The following is a 12513-nucleotide window of genomic DNA, read 5'->3' on the forward strand; positions in this document are numbered from 1 at the left end:
AAAATACAGATGGTTTTTACGCTTTAGTTTTGATTTTTTTTCTTTTAAATCCTGAAACCTTAGTAAAACACTTTATTAGCTCTAACAGTTTTGTTCATTTGGGGGGGGGATGTTCTATATGCAAAGTCATGTAACTTACACATTAGATAATTTCATTATTTTATTCGATATACTGTCCTAGTTAGGGTTACTATTGCAGTGATAAAACACCACAACCAGAAGTTGGAGAGGAAAGGGTTGATTTCTCTTCCATGTTCAGGTAATAGTTCATCACTGATGGAAGTCAGGACAGGAACTCAAGCAGGACGGGACCCTAGAGACAGAAGTTGATGCTGTGGAAGGATGCTGCTTAGTGGCTTGCTCAACCTACTCTCTTACAACACCCAGGACCACCAGGGTGGTACCTCCCATGGTGATCTGTGCTCCTCCATCCCTAACTGAGAAAATGCTCCCAAAGACCTCCTACGGCCCAATCTTATGGAGCCATTTTCTCAGTTGAGGTTCCCGCTTCTCAGTTAACACAAAGGCCACCCTGCACATACGCCATCCACAAAAAAAGAAATAAAACTTCATTCAGAGATGACGTAGAGATGCTGAAAGTAAAAGGACAGAAAAAGGCATTACACTAGGTAGAGTTCTCCAGGGAACAGAGCCAAGAGAATGCACATCTATTATAAAGGGGGTTTCCTAGAGTGGCTTACAGGGACTAAGGGCTGCACGGTCTACACTGGACTGTCTGTGAAAGGTCTGTCCTCATTCAGGGCTGGAAGAAGCTGAGTTCTGAAGTGAAGGAAGGATGGTGGCCACAACAACGGAACACAAAGGGACGGAAACCCTCACGAAGAAGCAGGGACAAGCAGGCCACCAGCACTGCTTACTTTTTCCCAGACCTCTGTATAACTGGGCCTCTGCCAGAAGGTGCCACCCACTTTGGAAAGTGGGCTTCTCCCCTCAGCAATCCTTCCTGGAAATGGCCTCACAGACACACCCAGAGGCATGTCTCTTAGTTGGTTCCAGATCCTGTTGAGTTGACAATAAAGATTAACTCTTACAGATGTGCCATGTGGGCGTTACTCCGTTACTCAGAAGACAGAGCTGCTATTCTGACACCATACAAAGTCGACATCAGAAGAAAGACACGGCCAATAACAGAAGATGGTGGACAATGACAAAAGGGTCGGTTTAGCAAACTGGAATCACAGGGTGTGAGGGTGGGTGGTCTGGCTACAACCGTCACCCCACTGACAGCCAAGGTTGATTCAGCTGACCTGGGTGGCTAGACAAGTGTTCCCTGATTTCCCTAGTGTGAGTCCCTCCTGAAGTTACATAACTGATCAAAAAGAAAACCTCTGTCAGGAGGTCCATTGCTAAGTCTGGGACACTCAAGTAGCTGTGACCCAGCTGGAAGCTCCAGACAAATTTTCTCCAGTCCATTTGTGGGAGAACGCAGGTGGCTGAGACTCCAGACACATCCAAGTGAGGTGCTTCATGTATCAGCCTGCCTTTCTTTTTTTCCCTTTTTCTTTTTATTTAAATTAGAAACATGCATGCTTCACATGTCAATCCCAGCTCCTCCCCCTTCTCCCTCCACCAGCCCCATCCCTACCTCCCCCAGCCCAAGCTGCCTTTCTAAGGGGGAGGAAGAGGAGGAAGAGGAGGAGGAGAAAGAGGAGGAGGAGGAAGAAGAGGAGGAGGAGGAGGAAGGGGAGGAGGAGGAGGAGGAAGAAGGGGAGCAGCAGGGAGGCAGTGATATTACAATCCTAAAGTATACCAAGTTACCTGCCTCAAGTGACCACAAATACTGTGACATTGTTCCAGTTGGAAGTCTGCAGAGGATAGGCATGGGGTGTCCAGGGCAATCCCCTGGAGGCCCATCAGCGTTCATTTCCAGCCTCAGGAAGTGCCTGTTTCCCTTTAGCTCATCCTCCTTCATCTTTGCAGCCGGGCGCACCTTCCATTCTCTCCCTGATTCTGACCCTCCTACCAACCGCTTCTGCTTTTCATGATAGTGTGAGGTCCCGGGCACATCTGAACCAAGGAAAGCCTCATCTGAGATAAGAAGTGGAATCAGCTCGTTCGGGACAAAGAGCTCCCTCCACCATTCACGTGGGCCCAATGTGACTGCAAGCCCTCCCAAGTGAAGGATGGAAGCAGAGGACATGGAGTCAAGGTGACAGAAAAAGATAGTCTGATGTGGTTGCTTTGGGGCTAGAGGAAGATGTGATTAAACCAACACCCTTGAGCCGCAACAGGACATAGGAAGACACAGAAACCATTCCCCCTGTGCCTCAAAAGGGGATGGAGCCCTACTCATTGTTCTTTGCCTGTTTTCAGGTTTTTTATATGATAAATCACACTCTATATGAGTGTTCCTTATATGAGACCAGCAATGGATTTTCACTGATAGAAAATGTAACATACAAACCCTTTGCTTGGTTCTTATATTTTCTGGTTAGCGTCTCTATACCACAAAGACGTTGTTCTAAAGACTCATGATTATCCAAAAAAACATATGTAGCCTCTTTAGTTGGACAAAGGACAAGCATTTGAATTCCAGTTTGGTACCACTTAGAAGAATTGCTAAAAGTGAACTAGCATGATACAGACAGACTCCAGTGATGCTGGTGGGGCTAAGGATACTGTAGTTGGATGTTTTTGTCAGGACCGTTGGCTCCCAATAACGACATGGAGAATTATTAATTATGAAAGCTCAGCCAATAGCTTGGGCTTGTTTCTATCTAGCTCTTACAACTCCAACACTATATCTGTCTGTCTGGGTGCTGTCATGTTTCCCATCATGATGATAATGGACTAAACCTCTGAACTGTAAGTCACCAATTAAATACTTTCCTTTCTAATTGTTGACATGGTCGTGGTGTCTCTTCATAGCAATAGAAACCCTAATAAAGACATCCTCTGACCTTCAAAGAGCTCTGTGAGAACATGCACATAAGTGTACATGCACATGTGTGTGCATGTACATGCATGCACACACGTGTGCAAACATACACACACAACACACCAAATAAAATTAAATAAAAATAATATTCTTTAAAAGGCACAAAGATCCATAAACAGTTTGTTCCTAGAATCCAGTTCCTCTTTTTAAGGACTTCTAGCAACTGTTTGAGATGTAAATATTTATTCAGTTTTTGGAAGTCATGTAAACACTTGGAGTTGTGGGATGTCATGCTTGCTAACGCACCATGGGTTGTGGGGAGGTGGGGAGGGCTTCCAGATACCCAGGGCTGGTATGGAAATCAAATTGAAACACTCTGTCCCCTAACTCCAAGATGAGGGAACTTCCAGGGCCACATCACCAAGTGGGCAGGGTCTTAATGGGGGTGACAACTTGCATAAAGGGAGAGAGCCTTTCAACCTGCCCTGAGCACATAGTATATGCTGGAGAACATAGATAGGAAGCCAAGGAAGGGATGGGAGACCCTATTTATCTCCTTTCCCATTCATACTTGGGAATGACATTGGATTGGCCTGCCCTCTGCTGACCCTGGGAGGGGACATGTGACCTAAATGTGACTCCTGAGTCCTTGTCCTCACACATACCTGTATGTTCTCAGACACCTGGAGCATCTGAAGTCAGTGAGAAGGTACCTACTATAGGAAGGCTCCTTCTTTTAATTAGTGGTACTGGAGCAGGAGAGGCTCTAACTTTACAGTCACACAAGCCAACTCAGGGATGGCTGCATATCCGATGCAAAACCTGAAGTGTCCAACCCTTAGAAGAAAACACTGGAGAAAAATCTTCACAACTCACGTTAGACAAGAAATATCAGAAACATCGTCAAAGCCTTCACCAACAAGAACTGGGAGTCAGATTCCAGCCACACTGAGAACTTTGCCTGTCTTTATCTCAAGGTGAGAAAAAGATGAGAGACACAGCCATGATAGAGGAACAATCAACCCAACCTTTTAAAATGAGCCATTTAGGAAGACATATTGCCAAAGAATAAATACAGATTGCAAATAAATATGTGAGTTACTAAAGCCACTCATTATTATAGTTACAAATTAAAACACACACACACACACACGAGGGGCTAGAGAGATGGCTCAGCAGTTAAGAGCACTTGCTCTTGCAGAGGACCCAGGTTCAAGTCCCAGCACCCCCATGATGGCTCACAACCAGAACAGCTCCAGTTCTAGGGAATCTAATATCCTAACCTTCCTGTGATACATGGCACAGGGACTGATACAGGCAGGCAAAACATTCGCATGCATGAAACAAAATAGATAATTTTAAAAAGAGCACACATTAAAGTCAAATAAGCAATTCATCAGATAAAGACACTTGCCAACAACCCTCCCAACTGAGACCCACGTGGTAGAACTAACTCCTATTAGTTGTCCTCTGTACACACCATGGCATGTGCGTGCACGCGCACACACACACACACACACACACACAGACACATTTTTATGTGTTTGAGTGTTTTGCTGCATATATGTCTTTTTAAAAAGTCACATGGTTGGGTTTCAAACTGACAAAGGGTAGAGTTGTGTTGATTTATATTATCAACTTGACAGGATCTAGACCCACGTACACAAGTCTCTGGGAATACTTATGAAGGATTATCTTGGCCAGGTTAGTAGGAAGACACACCTTAACTGTAGGCAGCATCCCTTCATGGACTATGGTCCTGAACTACACAAAAAGGAGAAAAGATGCTTCCTGACTGTGGATGCAATGTGACCAACTACCTTAAACTCTGCCAAGATGAACTGTACCTCAAACTGTGAGCTTTCCTTTTTTGTTTTAGTCATGGCATTTTTGTTTACACAGCAACACAGTAACTAATATCCAAGTGCTGACAAGACGCAGAACACTGAATGACCCCATGTGGTCAGTGGAAAATTATCTTGGCCTGTTTGATATAAAGTTGAGCATGCGCCTGCCAGATGGCCTGGCCATTCCACTCCTAGGTTTAGATCCTCAAGGAATGGGAACAAATCTGTATACATGAGTGCTTATGTGGCATGACCACCATCACTCACCATGGAAGGGGCCAGCATTGACTCTGCATAGCATGTGCTAGAAAGGTATAGAACAGTGAAGAAGAGTGAGCTGTGGTTGCCGTGGCAACTTGACAGAGCACCAGTCTAAGTACAAGAGCCAGAGTATGACGCTTAGGAGGATGCGGCCATGGGGAAGGGGCCGGGGGATTTGGGTTTCCTGAGGCTGAGTGCCTGACCATAGTGGCGCAGTATGAGAGACTCTTGGGAATAAGAATGCCTTTGTGTGCCTGGCTGCTATGGTGGGAATCACACAGCTTGATGCATTTACTGACTCTGTGGAAGTTTAAAAATAATTTTAAACACAATTTTTAAAAGGAGCCCCACTGAAAAACTGTCCAGATGTTTCTCTGCAAGGCACGGGAACAGAGTCCATCTGCAGCAAAAGGGGGAGTTGGAGTCCATGGCGCCATCTCAGCACAGACTGAGCTCAACCTTACACTCAAGGCGTAGTGACAGTGTCCAGCAAGCAATGCTAGGAAAGACCTTGAAGACCCTGTGGTAAGGCTGGCCGTGCACCACACTCCACAGGCAAGCACGTGGTTGGGGGGCCTCACCAAGTCTCCTGAGTACCACGTGGTCCCTTCCATGCCTGCAGCCTTCTACACTCTCCAGTACTTCAATGAGGTCTAGGGACATGGTGTATTTGGGTGACAACTCAGGGCTTTCCAAGAGATAAGTCTGGCCTCCAGAGTTAGCACAACTTGGTTACTCAATGCTCAACAGCCCCAAGTATGGGTGCTGAGCTAGAGTCCAGGTACATCCCACAGAGCCTTTGGTCCCCACAGAAAGCCGAGAGCCTCAGGCACAGAAATCTGGTGTTCAGGCCTGGATGGAGCTCCAGATGGCATCTGTCACTGCTCAGGGTAAAAGGACTGAGGCTTTTTCAGATCTGGGCCTGCTGACCTTCTGAGCATCTGACAGAGACAGACCATGGAGACAAAAAGAGAATATTGTGGACAGAAAAATAAGACAAGGGAAGGAACAGAGGGAGTTAAATAGGACCTAAGGGTAAAGCTGAGACGCTAGGCAGGGACCTCACAGGGCTGAAAAGAGGACACACAGCCCTGATGAGCCAAGGTCACAGCCTGCCTCCTGGCAGTGTTTCCTCTGTGTGGCTGGGATAAAACACTCTGACCAAAACAACACATGGAGGAAGAAGGTTATTTGGTTTTTACCTCCAGATTGGAAACTCTCATTAAGGAAATCAAGGCAGAAATCTAAGGCAGGAACCACTGAGCAACACTGTCTAATGGCCAGTTCACTGGCTCACCCAAAGACTCATACTTAGCTAACTGGCTTTTTTGCGCAAGTCAAGATCATCTGCCTAGGGATAGTACTACCAACAACGGACTGGCCCCTTCTTCATCAATTAACAACAAAGACAATGCCTCCAACATCAATTAGCAATAAACACAGTGCCCCCATAGATGTACCCACAGACCAATCAGATCCAGGCAGTTCTTCAGTTGAGGCTTTCCTCACAGATGATCCAAGCTATTTCACACTGACAAGCTAAGTAGAAAGTGTGCAGTCATGAGGGTACTGACATCAAACAGTTAACCAAGAGGACTGTCAGCGTGAGGGAATAGAGATCTTGGAGTCAATGGACCCACTGAGGACTTCCTCCAGCTACAGTGCCCTCGTCCACTCAGGGAGGAGCAAAGGGGGACTCACGAGCACTTCCAAGGCTCCCAGGCCCAGACCCACCTCTCATCAGTGGCCTATGACATGGAGTCACATGGGGAAAACCTTGTCCTATGAAACACACTTGACGAGGGTGACAATGCTGTCCTAATGAGTAGGGAGGAAACTAAATATATCTTCTAGCTTCGCTCATTCATGAACCACCGTTGACTATGAGATCACAGACCTGCGCAATCCTCATTAGTTCCCTACTGGCTCAGTTATAGATGACGTATCTGCTGTTGTTTGTGATAACAGTTACCTGAAGACTGGAGAGATGGTTCAGTGGTTAAGAGTACTGACTGCTCTTCCAGAGGACCATGTTTCAATTCCCAGCACCCACATGGCAGCTCACAACTGTCTGTCACTCCAAGATCTGACACCCTCACACAGACATACATCAGACAAAACGCCAATGCACATAAAATAAAGATAAATAAATAATTTAAAAAAAACAGTTACCTGGGTATCTGTTCAGGACCATGTCTTCTGGCAACATTGGCTCTTTTCATGGCTACAGATGTCTGATGCACAGTGAGGGCAGGTGAGGGGGTGGCATCGTGCCCAGGTTGCTAGAACAAGTGGGGAGGCTGGTACACTGTCTTCATGTTATCTTCCTTGGAGTCAGTCTCTGCTCAGCTCTGAGGGAGACCCGTCACTCACCGAGAGGCACTTGTCTAAGCCTGTAACACAAGTGAGCTTCACCTAGACCCGCCTTGTCTCTCTTGCCTTTCAAGGCTAAAGACACCTTCCAGCCTCAATGACCAGAAACCCCAGACCGGAAAGATGAGTTCCTGGGAGATCTCTGCCTAGTCCCAGAAAACACAAGACTCATCTTCCTCTTCAGCATCTCCCTCTCCCTTATCATCTCTACCCTGAATCTGCAATCCCTCAACCCCCTGGGGTAGAGATGCTGGCTTACTGCAAAGGGGTTTCCTCATTGTCTGATCACAGAATGAAAACGTCCTCAGCACTGCTCTCTGAGACGTTGCCTTTTTTTTTTTTAAGACAGAACCTCTTGACCTGATTCTAGGAACAGTACCCTGGGATTATGTGACTTATGTTTTTCTGTTTGTTTGTTTTGCAGAGTCTCACCACCAAAAGTTGCCTTAAGTTTCAGGAGAGACTTGAATGTCTGCATAATCCTAGAGCTGTCAAGACTACGCCCCCCCTTGGTGATTGTCTGAGAGCATCTTGCTTGATGGGATGGACATAAGTGTGAATCTGAACTGTCCCCCAAAGACTCACTAGTTCCCTAGTGCAGCAATGTTCAGAGATGGGGCTTTTGGGGAGCGGAGAGCAAGGGCTCTGACCTCAACCATGACTTTGTTCACTCATGCTCAGAATCTAAGGGACTATGGGAGGTCATGGAGACTGAAGAGGCTGAGCCTAGTTGAGGAGAGGCAGATCTCTGTGAGTTCAAGGTCAGCCTAGACTACAGAGTGAGTTTCAGGATACCTAGGACTATTACACAGAGAAACCCTGTCTTGAAAAACCAAACCAAACCAATAAAAAAAAACAGCCTTTGGGAACTGTATCTTGTCTATTGTCCTTTTCTCCTCTATGTCCCAGCTGGAAAACTCCCTGGCTCTGGTTCCCCAGGCCCTGCTAACCTCCCAGGGGACCACAGGGAGCTGTTCCCAAACAATCATGCCACAGAAGCACCCTCAGAGATGGCGCCCACACAGACTTGTGGTTTTGTGGTGAGAGGGATGGTGGAGAGGATGCTCTGTCGACTCGGGCAGGCAGCACTAAATCACATCTCTTGGATGTCAAACCATCCGGTCGGGTGGCTGCCAACCTGTGAGTCAGGAGGGAGAGGGGGACCCATGACTCAGACGCAGAAGATGTAGGCTCAGCCCACCCAATATGCCCAACACGCCAAGCTTGCACAAAGATCTTCCTTTTCAAAATGTTTGAGAGTCAGTTGCTAAGCACAGTCATCGCTTACAAAGTATGTAAACCTACTACTCAAGGAAATTTACAACAACTATCGCAGACAGTAAGAGCCCCCACACCCTGCTCCATTGCTACCTTTTGAGAGAGCTGTGCTCCCGGGAGCTTGCCTCCTTACTGCTATGCCTGGAGCACACAGGGCCTGGATCCTTCTCATAGATAGTCATGAACCCTCTAGCATGGCCTGCCAAGCCCCTGCAGCACTGCCCTTGCAGGATCCCCTCGTCAGAAGGCACTGCATAGTGCAACTCCATACACTCCTCCGTGGGGGCCCAAGAACAACCCTCTTCCTGACCCCTAATGTTGCTGCAGTCACCATGCAGGAAAAACACAGGATGATTCACTCCAGCCCTGATATTCCCATGTGACCTCACCCTCGAGCTCCTAGTGCCCACACAGGTGGCTATTCTGAGCCCCTGGTGTCCCTGCACATCCTTCCCTAGACACTTGCTCATGACGTCTCTGCCTCAGAGCTGCTGTCTTCTAGAGGGGCTCTCCCTTTAAGTCTTTACTTGGGTGTGTCCTCTCTGAATCCACCACCACCACCTGAAACCAGGGGCACTTAGTGACCATTCTCCCATTGCTGGGCCAGCCCCCTCTGAATGTATGTCCCTAAGGCCCAGCAGAGTCAGGAGCTGAGCCTCAGTCCCCACACCATGAAGAACAGGCTTAGCTGGGATGTAGGGGACATTGGTCCATGCACAGGGAGCAAAGCTTGGGCTGCCTCACTTTCATCCAGAGCTAGAATACAGAGGCGGGGGAAGTCTAAAGACGTGAGAGGGAAAACAGCCTTTCACTCACGATTCTAGCTGAAGCCTCTTCCCAGCTGGGAATCAAGAACTCATCCACAATTAACAGTTGTTTAAAGCCTTTCCTCTTTCCAATTATGAATGTAAGCAATTTTCTACAAATCTCACCAGAAAGCCCATTCATAGGAAAGAACATATATCCTGGACTGAATGAGAAAGGGAACCCAGGAGAAGTATACATTTGTTGCTCACTGCTCCTGATTGTGGATATACTGTGCCCAGCTGCCTCAGGAGCCCGCTGACTTGATGTTCCTGCCGTGGTGGGCTGTGCCTTGAACTGTGAGCTGAAACAAACCCTCTCTCCCTTAAGTTGCTTTTGTCAGACTATTTTATCGCAGCTATGGGAAACCAAACTAAGACAGTCTCCAACTTGTTTTATATTGGCCAGTTCTGAAATTCTTTTCTGCTTTAAAGCCATGAATCCTGGTCTGGTCTGAGTCAAGATCTTTAAAAGATTAACTCTGACTGCCGAGAGAGATGCTATGTAGCTGTGTTTGTGTCCCCTCATCACTGACATTCCCACAGGGACTGGCCCACCACAGGCCACTCCTGTGTCTCTTCCCAGGGTTCCCAGGAAGTTAGTTTCCAACAACCAACCCGGCTCCAAACATTCTTTTCTACCACCAGTAAGCCATGATAGCTGTTCCTGGAGCATGAAGTCTCTATGTCTTTCTCTATTCCTGTTGTTCCCCTGACTCCCATCTCACCCTTGCCCAACCTATCTCCATCTACAAACAGTCAAGTGACATGAACCTCTCTCATATGCTTGCAGGAGTACACGGGAAGTGAGCCACATGATCCACCGGCTTCTGCTGATCCTCTTCAAGCCTGTGTGCGGTTGGTTCTATTGGCCCGAGAGCAGAGAGACCAAGAGCTAGTCCCACCCTGAGCTGTAGCAGCACCAGGCCCTGGGGGTTCTTCTACCTCCATTTACACAGCTTAGACACACCTTGAAATGCACAAATTAAAAACTTGCCCAGTAGATTCTTGTGTCTATTTACCACAAACCCAATGATGTCTCCCATGTAACACCATCAGTGGGTCTGGACTAGTGTCCTGCCAATGTCACAGGCAGATATTGACTGTCCTAAAGTTCACAAAGCTGATGGGGCCCTCCCTTAACAGGAAAGACCCACATGTATCCACACTCAGGCACATCACAGCCAAATCTATGAAAACTAGATATAAATACTTTCAATAATGGCAGAACTAGGCATGGTAGCTAGCACACACCTGTTACCCCAAGACTTGGGAGATGGAGATAGGATAGGTTCAGTGATATCCTTGGACTACATAGGGGGATAGAGCAACCAATTAGAGTTTGTATAGAACATGAGCAACATACAGCATGATAACAAGCAACTCCATCGTGGTGAGGTGTATTCGAACTCCTGACAGGTCAAAAGCTGATCCTAGGTAGACAGTGAGAGGTCAATGTGTATACCAGAGACCCACTGAATGTTTTAAAGGACTGGACGATCAACAACAAAATAGCTGCAGTAACAGAATGCTTACACGTGTTCAAAAATGAGTAAACAGAGAATTGAAAAACAGGAACCATTAAGGAAGATAGTAAAATAGTGAGTTTGAATTCAAGTATGTCAATAACGACATTAAGTGTCATTGATCTAAATTTTTTTAAAAATTGTCACAATTTTTTAAATGACCCACCTATATGCTGCCTGCAAGAAACTAGCTTCAAAGGCATCAGTAGAGATAGAAGGATAGAAGGAGATATGTAAACATGAACAAAATAGTTAAGTGTGACTGTATTAATAAACAGAATTCATAGAAAATGGTTAGAAGTAAAAGGGGAAGTTACATTTTGTTAAAAGGATTGATTAACCAAGAAGGCTGAGCAACCCAAAGTGCACACGCAACTGATACCGCTTCCCAACATAACACAGATCTATGAAGTCAGGGCTGGGGGAAGAAACACAAATCAGAATTCTAGTTAGAAAACTCATTTATCTTCTAGAACAAATAGAAGCCTGTAAGAATGCAAGACAGCTGAGTTTCACCTTCAGCCAACTGGATCTGACCAGTATTTATAGATCACACCACCTACCCTAGACACTTCCTAAGGGCACATAGAAACAAGGTCACTACAAGGTCACAAACAATTTAATTAATTGAATCATATAGACTGTGTTACAGAAACAGAGGTATAAATTTGAAGTCACATACTTCTAAATAACTCAAAACAACAAAACCTCAATGGGTCTTGAAATGATTATTTAATTGAACTAAAATTAAAAAAAGCATGATATGCAGAGACAGAAGAAGGGAACATATAATGGTGTCTATGTTTAAGATAGATAAATAGATAGATAGATAGACGTTCTCAGAAGAATAATCTAAACTTCCATCTCAAAAAGCTATTCTAAAAGAAAGAAGGAAATCTAAAGCAAGTAGAAAGAAAGAAAATATGACAGACAAAATTGATGGATGCCAAAGCTAGCTGGCACAGTTTAAATGAATAAATATTAGCAAGGCTAACTACAAAACACAAGAGGGGGAAACTACAAATTTCCAGAACAAAAGAAAGAAAAATTATAAGCCTCATTTACATCAAGAGAAAAACAGAGTCCTATGAACAGACCTTACTTGGACTTAACAACTAATATGGAATGAGTCCATTCCTCAAAAACTGTAAACACCAAACCACTGCGGAGAGCAGTCTGAACAAGTCCATATCCCTTAAAGAAAAGGAAAGGAAATCTTCCCCCAGAAAGAAACATCCAGAAATACATCAGCTGGTCTTACTGGTAAATTCCACCAAATGTTAAATAGGAGATAACACCCACTATGGCTGCCATCTTCCAGAAAATAGAAAGGACATTCCCAAGTGCCAGTTGACACTTAAACCTGCAAGAACAGCACAAAGAAAAGTGCACACAGGTATTCCCCATGAACAACCATACAGAAACAGTCAACAGAATGTGAACCAATCAAACACACCAGACCAGAAAACAGAATGAGTGAAGTCCAGGTTGGAGTTTTCTAGGAATTCCAACACTGCCCACTGAAT

Source organism: Mesocricetus auratus, unplaced genomic scaffold (genome assembly GCF_017639785.1).
Source record: "Mesocricetus auratus isolate SY011 unplaced genomic scaffold, BCM_Maur_2.0 Super-Scaffold_100027, whole genome shotgun sequence".
Lineage (NCBI taxonomy): Eukaryota > Metazoa > Chordata > Mammalia > Rodentia > Cricetidae > Mesocricetus > Mesocricetus auratus.